A 19,128-nucleotide genomic window follows, 5' to 3' on the forward strand; every position below is an offset into this window, starting at 1 on the left:
CCCGACTGAATCCATCACAGGGAATCCGGGAGAATAATCCAACATCCAGTAGCAGGCACGGTGACACAGTCAGATGTCTGTAGCGGTGTCAGATGTGGATATATTATAATACGTTTTGCAGTATTTATAGTTATATGGATAATATAATACATTTCACAGTTTTGGTAGTTATGAATCAAAACGTCGGTTTTGTTATTTGATCAGCAACGACGTCATTGTGTTGTCCAGCAACTGCTTCACTTTCTGTCACACCACACACTTTTACCGAAAATCCTCAATCTTCCGGCTGCAACAGGGAGCTCCTCAAATTTGCTGAATCGTTACCACTAATCGATTGTTTGATCATGACACGTACCTCACACAACTGCTCATATACCAATGCAGACAATCAATTAGCATAATCTCCGCTGCAGTATAAACACAATATTTGCAAATGCAGTGTAGCTGCTTCGAGACCAATAGCACAGAGACCCGATCATCACATTATTGAACACAAACCGCTGGAAGATATCACTGAGGTCTTCCGATGTTGGCGGATTCGCTCAATTCTTACAGCGGTTTATTTTTAGAACCAGATATCAGAATCCACAGTCGCTGCTTTGATTCCATTCCTAGAATGCCGAATACTAGGACTGGACATGCGGCTGTGGAAACCAGCGACAGAAACAATCACAATATGGGTATTAATTCCAATTCCCACCAACGGCAGCTGATACCGCAGCTTACCGAGAATCCCAAAGGCTGAAATAAAGGGATAGTAAACTTCTCCTATCCGCAAAATGACTGAATAACCCATTTCCGTGATTGTGTTGCTCCTGAATTCACAGCTCCATCGGAAAATCTGAGATAATGCAATCAAAACGCCCTTAATTTATAGAAAAGATCAATCTCTAGAGACACTTTTATGCCGCTTGCTGACTACAGTCACTTGAACAATCATGGTAATTCAGCACCTTTCACTGTCTCTGATGTACATATTGGGCCGACAGAAGACAAGCACTTCTAAATTCGTAGGCATTACCTCCGCGGTTCCTCATCTAGTGAGAAGAATGCCGGAGCTCCATTGATAAACACCCGAAGTAGCCACATTTACAGATTTCATTTTTTTCTCCGCTAATTAACCACTTGTGAACAGAGTTCAACCACACGTCCGAACCCAAACTTCTCTCCCTATGGAGTTCCATTTTCAATATCATCCTGGACGCACGCACACACACGCGGAATGTCCGTGTTCGGATGAACACGATGCTGATGTACTAAAGATGACAAAATTTGCAGATGCTGGAAATCCAGAGAGGAAGGCGACACACACAAAGTGCTGCGAAAAGAATCTTGAGATTTTGCTGGATCTTAAGAGCATCTCAGACCTGTCAGAACTCAAAGGAAGAAATGCAAAGGGAATGTTCAATAATAAATATTAAACATAGGACTCTAAATTGGGAGAAGTATCGACGTAGGATGGATGAAAGTGAATGAAAGAAAGACAAGCATCATATGCTATATTATAACTGTGAAAAAGACAGAGGGTCAGACCGACAGATTGACAGTGGCACACGCTGAAACGACCGCTTCCCACAACCGTCTGGCATATACCTCTCCCTCACTGACCGACCTTCCTTCTCCTACCAACAGGGAAAACTTCAATCAACTCCAATTTTCCCTCCTGTGGAGGCTCCAGAGCAATCGCTCCTCTTTGACACGCAAGGTGTGTTACAAAGCACAGAGACACCGACAGCTCATTAGTGCCAGTTTCAGACAGCAGAAAATTCAGATTCAATCCCACACTGAACTCAAGACCCAGACACAGATTACCAATACAACGGCTACACTGAAACACAGATGGTTAACATTTCCATTGACCGCGGCACCACTGTCCTACAGTAGAGACACAGACCCAATCTCCATATCCACACCCACGGGGTTAGCAGTGTCAGTGTGAGCTCAAGACTGTACGAACAGTTGGAAAATTAGGAAATAAAGAATGTGGTATTGGAAGAACTTAAGAAAGTTTCGGATAAGCGCGCGTGGTTCTGGATAATATGCGTGTATCAGAATTAGTCAGCAGGTTAATGTCAGACAAATGAAATAAATGGAACATGTTCAAACATTTAGGTACCTCGGGGTTTGTGGCTGAAACCGCAGCTGTTCAGAGTCTACTGTGGAGATTTGGCCGTGAGGACGAACTATATTATATCCATGTCTGCTGTTGTATAGAGCTGAATGGCAGGGTTAGTAGTGAGGGGCGCAATGAGGGTTTGGGGATGCAGACAAAAGTGAAGGAGTGAAGATGTGGCAGACGGACAGTTTATAGGGTTATGTGAGGCCATTCATTTCCAGAGGGAAGTAAACCGAGAAAATCAATATTTACATTAACGCAAATAATTATGGAACCAAACAGTATTTATTTTTATGTTGTGATACAGGAGGTTTGATAAGAGTTATAGAGATAGCTTACTAGGAGGTGTCCTGCAGGTGTGATATGAATGCACCCTGAATGTTAGATCCAGGTCTTGTCACACTTCCTAATGAAAGTTGTCACTATTGAAGAGTTGGTGCCGAAACTATTCAGCACACTGACAGTATAGTTCAGAGGAACTTGCTGAGTGCGGGGAGAGTGAGTCTGTATTCGCTGGAATTGTGAGCAGAATTGCTGGATTCTTTCAGATCATTCAGCCCAGTTGCAGGGAGGATGTTTCCCCTGAATGATCATTATATTGCCATGTGTCACAGTCCCAGAATGAAGGAGCGGATATTCAGCAAGAGTGATTCCCTCTTCAGTTAAAACATACAAACGTGCAGTACAGCAGGAGGACATTTCGTCCGTCATGTTGGGCTGACGTAAGTAAGCCAGTGATGCCTCATTAAGCTAATCCCTCGGCCTGAATGCACGTTAAATATTATTTCCAGGTCCGGGCACAGTTCCTCAGGAAAGTTATCCCTGCGACAGAGAGAGTGAAGGGACTATTCCTCACACTGACCTGACGGCTGCAGCGACGGCAGGCTGTCTGTGTGAGGGAAGAGTGCATGAGCTGGGCCTGTATTCTCCGGAATTGTGAGGAGAATTGATGGATTCTGTCAGGTAATACGACCAACTGCTGTGAGGATGTTTTCCTTGAATGAAAATTCTTTTACCATGGGTCAAAAACTGAGAATGAATGAAATTATATTCACGATGGGATGGAAAATAAATTTCCCTCATCAGGGATTATGCAGTTAGAGAATTCGGTACTGGAAGAGACAATTTAGTCTGTGATGTTGGGCTGATATGGTTCAGCCGGTGATGCCTGATTAAACTGATCACCCTGCCTGCATGTTCTGTATATCCGACCCTTCTCTGTGCATTTGATTGCCTATCTCAGAATCTTATGATTACCACCGCCTTCCCCACCACGCTAGGAATGCATTCTAGACACCCGCAACTCTCTGCTTTGTTTTGTTTTAATCATTTCCCCACACATCTCCACTGAACATTTTCTTTTCTCACCTGAGCCGCATGCCCTCTGTTACCCGATGCTTAAATTCATTGAGAAAAGTTATACTTGCTTAAAGTATTTATGCTTATCTATCTCCCTTTGGTGTCTGCCAATCTGGAAAGAATAAACCAAGTTCGTGCAAATGCTCCTTTTAAATCTGCTCCCTTTATAAACCTCTTCTGAACCCTTTCCAAAGCCTCGGCCTGTTTCTTATAATGAGGCGACCGAAACCAGTTTTAAACTCCAGATGGCACCAAACCAGAGACCGATAAAGCGGCAACATCACTTCACTTTTAACAAGACTGATCGTCCTATTTATTGCCTTTGCTTCTGCCATCCGGAAAGAGCTGTTTCAGTTTGTGCAATTTCAGCAACTTGAGACCCTGTAGGTCTTCTCTTAAAGGTCCACCCGATAACCTATTCTATCCCCTTTCCCAATCTTCGTCATCCTCCCTATAATGGAGCGACTGAAACTAAATGCAATATTCCACAGGCAACCTGACCAGAGCTCTATTGAAAACCAGAGTTCTCTTGACGAGGACGAACCAACGGGAGTGGGCTGGGTCTGCGATGTCACGAGAAGCAGTAGGTGGGAGAGTGATGGAGGATGTTTGGTCTGCACACGGACAGGTGGATACAGTGATCAGCCGAATTGAACGGCCAGAACATTTCCTCCCTCACCACAAACAGCTTGCTCGACAGGAAGCTGAGCATGAAATTCACATTCCGGATAAACAGGAAAAGCCACAACTGGGCGAGCCAGAACGAAGGAGTCAGTGAGGAAAAGACCTGATTAATTAATTGCCTAAGGGTTTTAACTACCGTAAGTATTAGTGAACGTTACGACCATGGGGACGGTAGTTTGACATAATAGCGGGTAAATATGCTTTTATCCAAATTGACAATGACCTGACTGGAGAGGATTTGCCTGTTCCCATTGGAGTATCTGGAGAGGCGGTACCGTCCATGTATGGGCCGTCCATACCTTCGGGGAAGAGGGGAGTAAAGGAGAGAGTGCTGAATTTGAAGTCGAGTTTCCTGTAACAGAAGCCAAAGCCTTTAAAGTCAAGTTACATTCGTTTCTGCGGAGTGAAGCGAAAAATCAGTCTGCTGTTAATCTGTAAAATGATTCATTCAGCAGTTGATTTAAATTCTGAACTCGGGTTGGCTATTACAAATCTGGCTGATAAATGCAGAGGTATTTCTTCGGAGAGCCAAAGTTATTGCAGGCTTGGAAAGTTCGGTGGCATCAAGCCCATATCCGATGGGGATGAAGAATATGAGGCTTGGGCTGAGCAGACTTCTCAGTTACTGGATGAATAATGTGAGAAAACTGAGTTTGGTAGAGAGCTTGATATAGCTGCTGATATAGCGAGTTTCCTAAAGGCAGAACATTTATTGCTTCATCAGCGAGTTACCTGCATGCTCTGGAAGAGGCTATTGGCAATGCTGAAAGCGCAGCCGATCTTAGGGTAAATTTTAGGCACATATTTTAGTAAGAAGGAGCTAAATTGCCTGCCTACATTTTCAAATTGGCGAAGCTGCTTCACTGTTTGAACTACAAAGTGTGCATTCCTCTGTTTTTGATAAATTGAGGATGGAGCAAATTATGAAGAGCGGGATGTCACATGACGTGATTGCTCTAAGTATTCGAATGACCGGAAAGATGCGGCCTCTTCCGACTTTAAAATGAATTACTCAGAGATGTTGGAGAGCAGGATAACAAGATGGAGGAGCAGAAGGCCTCCAACATCAGAGCAAAGTTCTCGTAGAAACTTCTGTTATTGAAGCGCACATTACGTCACACGGGGTGCTTTCTGCAGGTCGTCATGAAGCATCTGACAACCGATGTAATTGGGATGATATCGGTTGGAGCTGCCAGCAAGCACCAAGGGCCGATAGGATGCCCGACCCACTGGTGCAACGTACCGAGGCAAGGGCTGCTACTGAGCAGGGTCTTTAGAACATTACAGTGACCAATGTTTTCTGTAGCAATTGACGGGAAGATAGACATTTTAAGCGGGAGTGCGAAAAAAATTATTCCTAAAGGTTACTGGGAACAAGCTCTGATGTATCTCGTGGATTGATGGTGTTGATGCTGGAGCCATAACTGACACAGAATCTGAAGTTAATTTGCTTTACAGATCCATTTACAACCGGCGTCCGACGCACTTGCCATTGACTCCAGTGAGTGCCCTTGATGTTCCAGGGCTCAGGACTGATGACTACCCCGACGGTGGTTACTTTTCGTTGAAGCTGGAATTTACGAATGCAGATGTTGGATTAACAGAGACTATTGACACAACATCGTTGTTCTGCCCAGATTAGATTGAAGTGGATGGAACTTTTATTATCTTGAGAAGGCTCCTAGGAGCATGCGAAGGGAGAAACAGAGATAATATTTTGTCATGGTCCGATTCGTGAAACTCGCAGTCTGGTCCATATTATATTCCAGTTTTTCCGTGTTTCCCCAGTTTTTGACCAGGCAGCTGATTCTCTTTCGGGCTGGCTTCATAATTAGATCAGGATACAGCCTCTGGCTGCTGGATTGTTCCAGTCCAAAGTCCCCGTCTGTATCCCTCCCTTTAACCTTCCTGTCTGGAGCCTTGCTTTGCCACGCCTCGCATGGAGTCTTGCCTCACCTGGCGCCTTTGTTCCATTAATTATTAAGTGTCTGTTTCTATATCAATGTCCTTTTCAACCATTATTCGCTTGTTCTTTGTCCAGGGTCAGTTCTGTGTTGGCATAGCCGAATATCTCGTTGAAACTGTCCAGGTGTAGACCAATCAGAAAGAAGAGAAAATCTGCAGGATCTGCAAATCCAAAATGCTGGAGTAGCTCTGCAGGCCAGACAGCATCTGTGTAAAAGAGTAAACTACGGACTTTTTGGGAAGAGACACTGCAGCTGAATTGGATCTTTTTATTTTCTCACTCTCTCTCCAGTCCTGCTGCCTGAGCTAAAAACATTCTCCTGCACTTTGTCTAGGATTAGACCATGTCAGTTCCCATTTCGCCTCACCTGTGTCTTTTGTTCTTGTGTTCACAACATCTGCTCTTCCACCAAACCAACTCCAGATTCCCTCCCCCCAACTCTTTCACTGAGGACTAAATTTCTGTTACTGGAAGTTATCTCAAACCGGAAAACAGTAGGCCAAGCCACAGGTAAAGACAGAGGAGAAAACGAGCGTAAAGGATATGACGGGTAATGATGGGACCAGGAATGGTGATGCAGACGAAAGTATACTCCATATCCGGCAGTTTTGTCAGAATCGGGAAGAAGGAGTGATAGGTTTGCCTCAAGATTCAATTTAAGCCGGGAGAAGGTGAGATGAAAAAGGGATCTTTACGTGAGGCAGCTCGTCAGGACGAAAAAGAAAGCATATGTTAGATATAAGAAGCAGGAACTAGGAGGGGCTCATGAGAAATATAGGGTAGCCAGGAAGGAGCTGAAGAAAGGACTTAGGAGAGCTCGAAGGGGGCATGATAAGGCTTTTGTTATGGTCCAGTCCGAAGTCCGTGTTCTGGTCCACAGACTCCGGAATCTGGGTTCTCCGGCGGTCACTTGCTTCGCTTGGACTTAACCAGAAACATCTGAGGCTCATAGTGGAACTGGGAATATAAGTGGCCCTGGTACTGAGTGTGCCCCTGGGGTCGTCTTCTCAAGATTCCCATGGCACAGATGGCTGGTGGAAGGCTGGAACGGACTCTTGGCATCCTTGGGGCTGCGTAGGAGAAACATGGCTACGGGGAGCCCTGCTGGTAGTAGTCGGAGCTGCCATTGCAGTATGGATTCAGCTGTTTATCGGTCCAGGTGGCCGTCAGCCACTCCTAGCTAGGTAGGGATCCGGTTGCTTCCATAGCCAGCTAAGGCTGCCGGCCGTAACGGCTACTCGGAGCTACCCCGATGCATAGATGGAACTGTCTATCGTTCTTTCGTGTTTGACTACTTCTGTCCTCGCCCCTTGAGGTAAGTTAGGCCGTTCTGCCATTGCCCTGAGGGGGGATCTGTCTAGCCTTATACTCGCCTTTGTGGGGTAAGTCAGGCAGTTCTTCGATTGCCCTGCGGGGGGAATCTATCTTGTCTTGTCTTTGCCTCCGTCGGATAAGTCCGGCCGTTCTGCTGTTACCCGACGGACGGTCCTGCCCCATCTTGGTGTAGAGATAAAGATGAGTCCCGGTTTGTCGGCGGATAAGTCCCGGCTCTATGTCTGCGTATTGTCCCGTCTCATGTCAGCATCTAGCTAAAGAGGAGTCCCGGCTTGTCGACGGTTAAGTCCCGGCTCCATGTTGGTTTACCGTTCCTAGTCTGCCTCCTAGCTCCAGCCTCCGAATTATTCAAGCTCCAGCCGCAAGCCTCGAATCAAGCCTGCAGCCTCAGGATCTCCAGCCTCTTGCCAAGTCTCAAGACACCACGCATCTAGCTAAAGAGGAGTCCCGGCTTGTCGACGGTTAAGTCCCGGCTCCATGTTGGTTTACCGTTCCTAGTCTGCCTCCTAGCTCCAGCCTCCGAATTATTCAAGCTCCAGCCGCAAGCCTCGAATCAAGCCTGCAGCCTCAGGATCTCCAGCCTCTAGCCAAGTCTCAAGACACCACGCATCTAGCCAAGCTTCAAGACTCCAAGCCTCTAGTGTCTAGACAAGACTCTAGCCAAGCCTGAACCCCATCCCCCAGTCTCTAGCCAAGAATCTTCATGTCCTCGCCTGGGTTTGGGGATCCGTGCCCGAGGCAAGACCCAGATTCTGCGTTCTTGTTCCTTGTCCAGTATCGGGCTTCTATTCCATCCCAGGCTTCTCGGTCCCAATTCTTCGTCCTAGCCCGACTTCCCTTGACTAGACTGCATCCCGTCCCGTCCTTGTTTCCGTCTCGTCTTGTTTCCCAGACTACAGTGCCTGTGTCCTGCAGTTGAGTCCCGATGCAACACCCCCATATGACAGCCTTGGCATGTAGGATTAAGGACAAGGATCAAGGCGTTCTATGCATATGTGAAGAACAGGAGGGTGACGAGAACGAAGGTGGGACTGCTAAAAGATAAAAGGGCAACATGTGCCTGGAGGCGGAGGAGGCTGGGGAGGTTCTAAATGAACGCTTCGCTTCAGTATTCACAAGTGAAAATGATCTTAATCAGGGTGAAGTCGAAATACAGCGGGCCTGTGTGCAGGACAATGTGGAGATTAAGGGAAAAAAAGTGCTGAATCGTCTTAAACATCAAGATTGTTAAATTCCCAGGTCCGGATATGACACAACAACCCCAGGTTGCTGGGGGAATAGAGTGAAGAGATTGCTGGAGTTTTAACTATGATCTTTGATTCCTCTTTGGCTACAGGGGAAGTGTCGGAGGACTGGAGAAAAAAGAAAGTAATAGGGAGAAACCTGGGAACTATAAACCAGTGAGTATTACGTTGGTGGTCTGCAAATTACTGGAAAGGATTCTTAAGGATAGGATCTACGAGCATTTGGAGAAGTACAATCTACTCATGAATAGTCAGCATGGTTTTATGAAGGGAAGATCGTGTTTCACGAGCCTGATTGAGTTTTCTGAATAGGTAACAAAATAAATTGATGAGGGCAGGGCAGTGGATGTGGTCTACATGCCACTGAATAAGGCATTTAATAAGGTCCCTCAGGAGAATCTAATCCAGTTAGTCATTAGACATGGGATAAGTAGAAGCTTGGTTGTTTGGATAAAAAAAAGCTTGAAGGAAGAAAGCAGAGGATAGTTGTGGAAGGGAGGTATTCTGCCTGGAGGTCGGTGACTAGTGGACTGCCACAGGGATCTGTCCAGGGACCCGTGGTATTTGTGATTTTTATCAGAGACCTGGATGTAGACGCAGAAGGATGGATGAGTAAGTTTGCGGATGATACGAAGATTGTACGAGTTGTGAATGGAGCTGCAGGTTGTCGAAGGTTACAAGAGGATATAGACAGGCTGCAGAGTTGGGCTGAAAAATGGCGGATGGCGTTCAATCTGGATAAGTATGAGGTGATACGTTTTGGAAGGACAAACCAGAAGACTGAGCACAGGATTAATGGTCAGTTACTTAAGAGTGTGGATGAACAAAGGGACTTTGTGGTTCAAATCCATACATCCCTCAGGGTCGCTGCGCAGGTTGATAGGGTATTTAAGAAGGCGTATGGGATGCTAGGCTTCATTAACAGGGGGATTGAGTTCAGGAGTAGAGAAGTCATGCTAAAATTCTACAAATCTCTGGTAAGACCACACTTAGAGTATTGTGTTAAATACTGGTCACCCCATGATACGAAGTATAGGGAAGCTAAGGATAGGGTGCAGGAGATTTACCACGATGTTGACTGGTTTGGAGAAAAAGTCATATGAAGCCATGTTAGCAGAGCTGGTACGTCTCTCTTTGGAGTATAGAAAAATGAAAGGGGACTGGATAGAGGTCGACAGGATTATGAGAGGCATAAATAGGGTGGATAGTCAGTACCTGTTTCCAACTGCACCAACAGCAAACACCAGAGGACATATGTACAAAATTAAGGGAGGGAAGTTTAGGGGTGACATCAGGTTAAGTTTTTTTTTTACACATAGGGTTGTGAGAGCCTGGAATGACTTGCCACGGACGGTGGTGGAGGTTATATCATTATGGGTATTTAAGAGCCACTTGTACAGGCACAGGAATGAAGGAAAAATAGAGGTTTCCGGGGCTGTGTGGATTCAGTACTTTTTTTAAGGATTATATAGATCGGCACAACATGGAAAGCTGAAGGGCCTATACTGTGCTGCAGTGTTCTAGGGTTCTATGGAGTTTTCTTGGATGCTGAGGCCGGTGGTGTCGTCCGGATCGGCTGTAACTAGTTTTATAACGATAAGGCAACACCGAGAAAATGATGGAGCAACTCAGCAGATAGAAAAGAGTAAACATTCAACTTCTCGAGCCGAAAACCGTCATGGTTTTCTGCGTGCTATTCTGTATTTCGAGCATCACCAGATGCTCTCCTGCTGTGTTTGTAAATCAGTTCATCATTCTGTTTCAGTTTATTCACAAGTGGGAGTACAGAATAGGGGCATGAAGGCAGCTGAGTTGTACTGAGTTGTACCCGTTATACTGAAGAGCAAAACGATGGATTTGCTCCGGTTCTCCATCTCCAGGTCCTTGTCAATCTCTTCAATTTTTTTCCTCGGAGCCGCCTGCGTGCTCGACTAGCCATCAGAACTCGCCTGGCTGTCAGAATATTGAGCATCAAAATCAGAAAGGATGGGACACAAGGGGTAAAAATGCGATGAAATATCTCAAAAGCCGCCCATGTGGGAAAGTTTCTGTAGCTCGGTGTAAGAACACAGTACCAGGGAATACCATCAATTATTACAAGAGGCTCAGAGGTAAAACCCCATGGGACACTCACCAAGCACGTCAGCACATTCACTGTCCCGATAACCACAGCAGCGGTACTCTCGGTACAATATTTTATCTTCAGCTTCTCACAGCAAATAGCTACAAATCAATCGATGGTGAAAGAGACCGTCAGCCAGACAGAGGCCGCGGTGCTCGCAAAGGTCAACCATCTAGCAGTACTGCACACAGGAGTGATGAACAAGAATGATTGTGGAAAGTAAATCCAAGCAGTGCACATCAGCAGCTGTTGCGATATAACGACCAGGAGATTGGCCGCTGCCATTCCCACCAGGTAGCGAGCTACGCATTTGGAGAGACCGCTCTTTCCCCAGGACAGGATTAGAATCGCCACCAGGTTCTCTGAAAGAGAGAGGGGAAATCGCAAATTGAGAAAATACTGAACAGAACCCAGTGCAGCAGTTTTTGGGGATCATGAAATATTTCCACTGTTTTGCTGCATGTAGCGGTGGAAGGGTGAAGGGAGAGTCAAGATCTGGCTGAGTTTACGCATTAAAATGAAGTCAAATGATTTGAATTCGGATTCCCTTCTGATGATCAAAATATGAAAAGGCAGCCACAGAATAAAGCTAGGTAATCGCAGAGTCAATTAATGGTTGGAATAATTTCTGTCGGCTTCATCCGCGTCTGATATGAATGAAATGAATAAAACTCGACGCTGATTGCGGGATTCCTGCATTAAAAATCATCAACTTCCATGCGACTACCTGTCAGCGACAGAACAGCCGAAGGACACAACAGGAACAGCAAATCCCCGAACCACTCATCCAGATAAAATAAAATATGTGGGAAAGATGTAAACGTGTATTTTCTTTGATCTGTTTCAGAGAGCCCCCATGACACGACTAACACTTTCTCATTATTAGAGTCGTCACAGCCTGTGGTATAAGCATCCCACATTATGGTAGTCATGGACATTATCTGACCCATGTTGTAAGCAGCAAGCGCATCTTTAAGCTGCAGCACTTTGGTCCAGCTTGGAAACTTTTGTTTAATGGCTCCAAACATTCCTACCTCATGTCTCGGTTCCTTGCGTAAGATGTTCTCTGCTGCCATAAGATCCACGAAGTGAATGCCAGCGTTTATCAACCTGCATGAGACCAAATGCATTCCCATGGTTCCCGCAGGCATTTACCAAGGCATTGCCTACTCGAGATTCAAGAGATGCTATAGCACCAGTGGGGGCTGGATCGATGTGGTGGGCATGGACAACTTGGTATATCGAAGACTTGCAACGATTTGCCCTCTGGAGATCAGTCTCCATCATTTTTTGAGAAACCGTAACACCACTGAACCCTAGGCCGTCCTGGTTTGCAGTGTCCTGGGTCGCGCCTAAAGCTCTGCGGTGTTCCTCAAAAATTTTGAGATGTTGCTAATGTAACAGGCATTTTATAGTATCTGTTAGAGGTCAAACGAAAAAAAACGAAGAAATGCTTCGATCTGCAAAGGAAATATTAAATATAGAATATTAAAATTTTGTCTCTAAATTGGGAGATTTAGATAGGATGGTCAATAACGCAGGATAGCTGAAAGTGAAGGAAAGAAAGACAAGCGTCACATGCAATGTTATACATGCGCCAAAGAAAGAAAGAGTCATACCGACAGATTGACAATGGTACAGGGTGCAACAACCGATTTTGGCAACCGTCTCCCTCACTGACCCTGTTTCCTTTTCCTACCCGCAGGGAAAAATTTCAATCAACTCCGATATTCCCTCCTGTCGAGGAACTAAAGCAGCCGTTACTCTCTTACACACAAGCTGTGTTACAGAGCACAGATACCCCGACAGCTCATCAGTTCCACATTTTCAGACTACAGAGAAATTCAGACTCAGTCCCACACTGAACCCAAGACCGAGACACGGATTACCAATACAACGGTTTACACTGAACCGTCAATATTTACTTGGTCAATATTTACATTGAATTCTGTACGTATCCAACAGGTAGATATACAGACCAAGTTCCCAGATCCTCACCCACGGGGCTGGCAGAGGCAGTGTGGGTTCAGGATTGGACAGACAGATGGAAAATTGGGAACTGATGAATGTGGAATTGGATGAACTTAAAAAAAGTTTTGGATAAGCACGCGGGGTTCTTGATCTTATGCCTGGGTGAGAATTAGTCAGCAGGTCAATGTCAGGTAGAGGAAATAAATGGACCACGTTCAAACATTTAGGTGACTCAGGGATTGCGTGTGAGACCCCAGCTGTTCACAGTCTACAGTGGAGTTTTCAATGTGAGGACCAACTTTATTATATCCATGTCTCTGTTGCACAGATCTGAATGGCTGGGTTAGTGGTGAGAAGGGCGCAGCCATGGTGTGAGGATGCAGACAGAAGTGAAGGAATGAAGAAGGAATGCAGACGGACAGAATATGGAGGATCTGTGGCCATCCATTCATAGTGGAGCAATCTAGAAAATCCATATTTATTTGGGGACAGATTGAATGGTTCAGAGGGACCTCACGGTCCTTGTCAACAGGTCACTAAGAGTTAACATACAGGTACCGCAAATAATTAGGAAACAAAAAGCAGTATCTTGTGCTGTGATGCATGAGTATTGCAGAAGAGGTATAGAGCTGTCTTACTGGGACGTGTCCTACAAGTTGTGGTGAGAATTATCCTTGAATATTAGTTCCAGGTCTTGTCACATTTCCTTGGGAAAGTCCTACCGATTAAAGAGAGTGTGCGAGACTATTGCTTACACTGACAGGACTAAGTCCCGGGATGGCCCGCTTGCTGCTTGTGGGGAGAGTGAATCTGTATTCCCTGGAATTGTGAGGAGAAATACTGGATTCTTTCAGACCATTCAGACCAATTGCAGGGAGGATTTCTCCCCTGAATGAGAATTATATTACCGTGTGTCATTGTTCCAGATTGAAGGAACAATCAGGAATGCGCGAGAAACAAATGTCCTCAGTCAGTGATCCCTTCTCCAGTTAAACCATACAAAGCTGCAGGACAGGAGGAGGACATTGTGTCTGCGACGGTGGACTGACCTGATTAAGCCATTGATGCCTCACTAAAGGAATCCCTCTGCCTGAATGCACATTAAATGTTTTTTTTTTTTTCCATTTCTAGTTACAGTTCCTCAGGAAAGTTATCCCCGCAACGGATAGAGTAAAGGGACTTTTCCTCACACTGACTTGAATGCTTCAAGAGATCGTAGGCTGTATGTGTAAGGGGAAAGTGAATAAGCTGGGACTGTTTTCTCTGGAATTATGAGAATAATTGATCGGTTCTTTCAGGTAATTCAGCGCGATTGCTGGGACGATCTTTCCCTTGAATGAGATTCTATTACCATGGGTCACAGACTCAGAATGAACGACGTCATATTCACGATGGAGGGGAAAATAAATTTCTCTCATCAGTGATTATCTCTTCAGTTAGACCGTGTGGGGCAGGAAGAGATCATTTTCTCCGTGATGTTGGGCTGATATCGTTAAGCCTGTGATACCTAATTAAACTAATCACGTTGTCTCCGTGTTGTCTATACCCGTCCCTTCTCTGTGAATTTGTTTGCCTATCGCAGAATCTCATAAATACCATTGCCTTCACCACCACGCTAGAAATGATTTCCAGACACTCGCAACTCTCTGTTTTATTTTAAACATTTCGCCACACATCTGCTTTGAACATTTTTCGCTGTCACATCAACGGCATGTCCTCTGTTATCTGGTACTTTAATGCTGTGAGAAAGGTTACAGTTGCCGACTGTATTTATGACTCTTATAAGCCTCTCGATCTCCCGTTGGTGTCTGTCATTCTGGAAAGGATAACAGGAGTTCGTGCAAATCGGCCTCATAGATCTCTTGCCTATAAATCTCTTTGAAACCCTTTCCGAAGCCTTGTCCTCTTTTCTATAATGGAGCGACCGAAACTAATTTGAAATTCCGGATGGAACCGAACCAGAGCTTGAAAAAGCGGCGACAACACTTCCTTTTGTGAGAATAATGATCCTCTCAGTTCTCACCTTGGCTTCCGCCACTCGGACAAGAACAATCCAAGTTTGTGCAACTCCTAGTTCTCCTCCCGAAGGTCCTCCTTATAACCTCGTCTATGCTCTTTCCAAATCCTCGTCACCCATCCTATTAGACGACTGAAACTAAATGCAATACTCCACATGCAACCCGAACAGAGTTGTCCGGTGAAGAGGGACCCATGGGAATAGGCTGGTTCTGCGATGTCCCGAGAAGCAGTTGGTTGGACAGCTGTTGGTGGCTGTTTTCTCTGCACCCGGATAGCTGGGTATCGTTATCAACAGAAAGGAACGGTCACAGCACTTCCTCCTTCAAACACAAGAACCTGGACCCACGTCGGGGTCTGAGAGGTCCTTTCCCTATTGAAGACACAAAGCCAGTGAATGATCACCCAGTTCCACCAAATGATCATGGAGACATCTTGTGGGACCACATCGCGATTCCCTCCCCCTATCCAGCCAGTTACTTGTGGCAGTCCACACCTCTGCAGCCACGTCCACCTTGGCAGAAAGCATCCTGACTGGACACATCATGGCTTGGTACCGCAAACCGATCCTCCTGTGACTAAGAGACACTGCCGAGGGTTCTGGACGCAGCTCAACACGTCACGGAAGCCAGACTCCCCTCCGTGGCCTCTGTCTTCACTTCCACTACCAGTGCACTCCAGGGTCCTACCCATCCCAGACATCCTCTCTCCCGTCCAATCGGACAGAAGATGCCAAAGTATGAAATCACACACTGCAGGCTCAAGGATAGTTTCTAGCCACTGTTATAAGGACAAGGAATATGTTCTAACATAGTTTTACGTGATAAGAATATCCCTAATATGAGCAGATGGACTTGACGTCATTCTAGTGGAATAGGATCTTGCAGCTTATTGTCTATCTGGCCGCTGATGTAGTGGCATCGGCACTGGACATCGAGGGGAGTGATCCTGGATTAGAACCCAACCAGCCTCTTCCAAAACAGACAAAAGTGCTAAAGAAACGCTCTCTCAGTCGACATCTCTCTAATAGGACACGAACATATATACATTTTTAAAGTTATTTTATGTCTGTTTCTTCGTCCATCTGTACCGTGTTCCTGGGACAGTTAAAGGCTGCCATTTACAGCCTGGAGATGGTTTGACTGCTCCGGCGCTTTGCCAGCTCCGAGAAGATTCTGTGACAAGAGTGCGTAATCAGACGACCATAATGAGAAGAAATTCCGATGCGTGGCGGGAATTTCTGTTCGACACCGTTTCGCCGTTTAACGAGTCCATTAATCTGCCGAGGAGGTTCGAGATATCGAGGTAAATGCGATAAGCGAGCGAGAGTTCAGCGCCGGTTGCCTGTCAGAGTAGGAATCTATAAGTGACCGATCACAGTGTGGGTCTCTGTAGACGGCGGGTACGCCTCTTAGATTGTGTCTTTTCTCCCACTTTTGATGAATGTCGTTGATATCAGAGGATGAAGCTGCGTTTATAGACTCTGGACTTTCTCAGATTTATGCTATTTATATTCTGTGCTTTCATCGTCGGTTCCTTTTTGGTTTTGTTGTGTGAGGGGAAGAAGTTTCGGGGTTAATGCTCATTTAGTATTCTAAATGTCTGTTTTGTTTTCGTTCGGGACATGAAGCAAATGCACCTGCTCCGTTTCGTCGTTTCGTGCGGTGGTTTGCGGGGGTGGGGAGGGGGGTTTGGACGTGGAGGGAATTAGGTGATCAGGATGCTGTTCCTTTTGAGTAGGGAAGGGTTTGGGTTCTCTCTCAATGTTTTTCCTTGAATTAATTCCATGTACTTTCTCTGACTCCTGCTTCTCTAAGAAATGTTTAAGAAATCAGCTATGCATAAGGATGTATGATTTGATAATAATAAAAAAAAACTTTTGAATCTTTCAAAGTTGCCGTGCGGTTCATCACAACTTCGTTATTGTTTAACTCTACTGCACTTTATCTGTGACAGTTATACTCTATTCTGTAATCTGTTATTGTTTTACCTTTTCCTTCCGCAATGCACTGTGCAATGTAGTGATTGTTGTGCACGGTATTCAAGACAAGATTATCTCTGTTTTTCGGTACAGGTGTCCACAATAAACCAATCTTGCCAGGTACGGCAAGGCGCCAGGGCACGGCTCATTGCTCTACTTCTCTGGCATTGCTGGGTCATCGCCCACATCATATGACATGACACAATATAATGGCAATGATCCACTTACTCCTGATTGAGTTTAGATCCCGGTTTTCAGTACTCTCTCTCTCTCTCTCTCTCTCTCTCTCTCTCTCTCTCTCTCTCTCTCTCTCTCTCTCTCTCCTCTCTCTCTCTCTCTCTCTCTCTCTCTCTCTCTCTCTCTCTCTTCTGTTTTACTGGTTAGACCAGATACGTGGATGTGTGCTCACTTGTGACTCCCAGTGAGGTGATGGTGTGCGACCTGGAAGGAAATAGGGCCACCTACGACCTTTCGACTCTCTGCTATAAACGGTATTAGATTAAGCGAAAAGGCACTGACTACTTTGCGTATCAGCTTATCGAATCAGTGAACCTGGAGCTGGGTGGCGGAACGTTTCTTTAAAAATAATCCAATGCAAATAAACACCATTTATCCTCAGGCTCTGTAGTGAAGAGCCTTTTGTTCTCAGTCAGTGAGCTTCCTCTCACAACCACGGGTTCTGTGATAAGCAAATGAGCCGGAATTAACACGGGTTTTGGAGAGAAAATAGTCACAGGATTAGAGTTGTCAGGTTTATAATGGATCAGAATGTTCGATTGGATGTGTCTATCGTCAGTGGTGGAGAGCACGCATTAGCATGAATCGATACAACATAAACCCCTGGTCAGGTTGGCAATGCTTCAGTACTGGAGTGATGGGTGTGTTTCGTGTGCAGGGTCGACAATGGATAACGAATTTAGAGAAAATGTTATGAAAAATGGGAAGATGTTTCGACACAGATGCAAGCATGTAATCACACTGACCCACCACAGCCTGTTTACCTCAGACTGCAGGAAGGGACACCAGTAGTTGGGAAGGCAAATGAACATGGACATTAATGGTATGGGGGTGCTGGTCAGAGAGTGATGGAGTACCACAGCACAGAAAAAAGAACTACCACCGATCAAGTCCATGCCAACATATTCTCATCTCTCTGCATCCAGACCATAGTCCTCCATACCTCATGATCCATGATCTCTTGTCTCATCCAGCTGTCCAAACGTTCCCTATTTTTTTCTATTGAACGTGTATCTAGGACTTCTGTTGGTAGCACGTTCCACTCACAGGAACCTCTGAGTGAAAATACTTCTCAGATTGTTCTTAAATATGTTATACTTCACACTAAGCACATCAGTGTATAAATCCCTAATGTAGTCAAACCGTCTCTGTCGCTCAGATCCTGAAGTACCGACAACACCCTTGTAAATCTTGTCTGCATTCCTTCAAGTTTATTGATATCTTCTCTATCGGTACACATTACTGTGAAATGAACTTCACTAACATTTTTTTTAATAATTTCAACATAATTACCAACTCCTGCATTCAATGCCCTGATTTATAAAGGCCCATGTACTTAGGCTCTCCTTACAGCTGTACATCTACCCGTGACGCTGATTTCAAGGAAATATTGATTTGTATTTCCAGGTACACCAAACATTCACTGTTGCATTGTGTGTTTCCCTCCCAAAATTGCAATATCCCACCCTCACCGGCAATGAATACAGTCTGTCCACTTTCAGTCCATTTTCTCATTTGGTCCAGTTAACACTGTAAGCATTAATAGTCTTCTGCACTGTCCATTTCCCCCACCCCCACAATTTCGTAGTCAGTGGAAAATTTTGATGATCCAGTTTAAAGAAGACTAAGGGTAAGTCTAGGTAATTTATCAGGAAAGGATATGTTTGGCACAGGGTTGTGGGCCGAAAGGCCTGTAGTGTGCAATAGGTTTTCTATGCTTCTGTGTTTCTTTTACAAACAATGGATCTCAGCACTGAGCTCCGCTGACACCACAAATCACAGGCCTGTTGATTGTGAGCCGAGTACCTACTACCACTCTCAGGCCTCTGTCCATGCAGAAGGTTGTCTACAGACTTGTTAAATTCCAGGTAAACAATGTCAAACACAATGTGGTTCTGTAATGCACCCAGATTTGGGGTGTTGTGAAGCATGAGGTAGAATATTATGAGAACCTCTCAGTGAAGACTCCCTCCCCTCCTCTCCAGCTTTCATTTAAATATGTTATATTCCCCGCTAAACATAGCAGTTAATAAATCCCAGATGTTTTCAAATGTTCACTGTCCTCAAGTTCCGTACTGCGAATCCAAAGAAAGAGAT

The 19,128-nt window shown here is 45.3% G+C and overlaps 1 pseudogene; it reads right to left on the bottom strand.

The window, feature by feature from the left end:
- Positions 1–12,218, bottom strand: part of LOC132390292 (lysozyme g-like) — a 35,362-nt pseudogene extending 23,144 nt beyond the window's left edge.
- Positions 12,219–19,128: the final 6,910 nt, after the last annotated feature.

This window comes from Hypanus sabinus, unplaced genomic scaffold (genome assembly GCF_030144855.1).
Source record: "Hypanus sabinus isolate sHypSab1 unplaced genomic scaffold, sHypSab1.hap1 scaffold_834, whole genome shotgun sequence".
Lineage (NCBI taxonomy): Eukaryota > Metazoa > Chordata > Chondrichthyes > Myliobatiformes > Dasyatidae > Hypanus > Hypanus sabinus.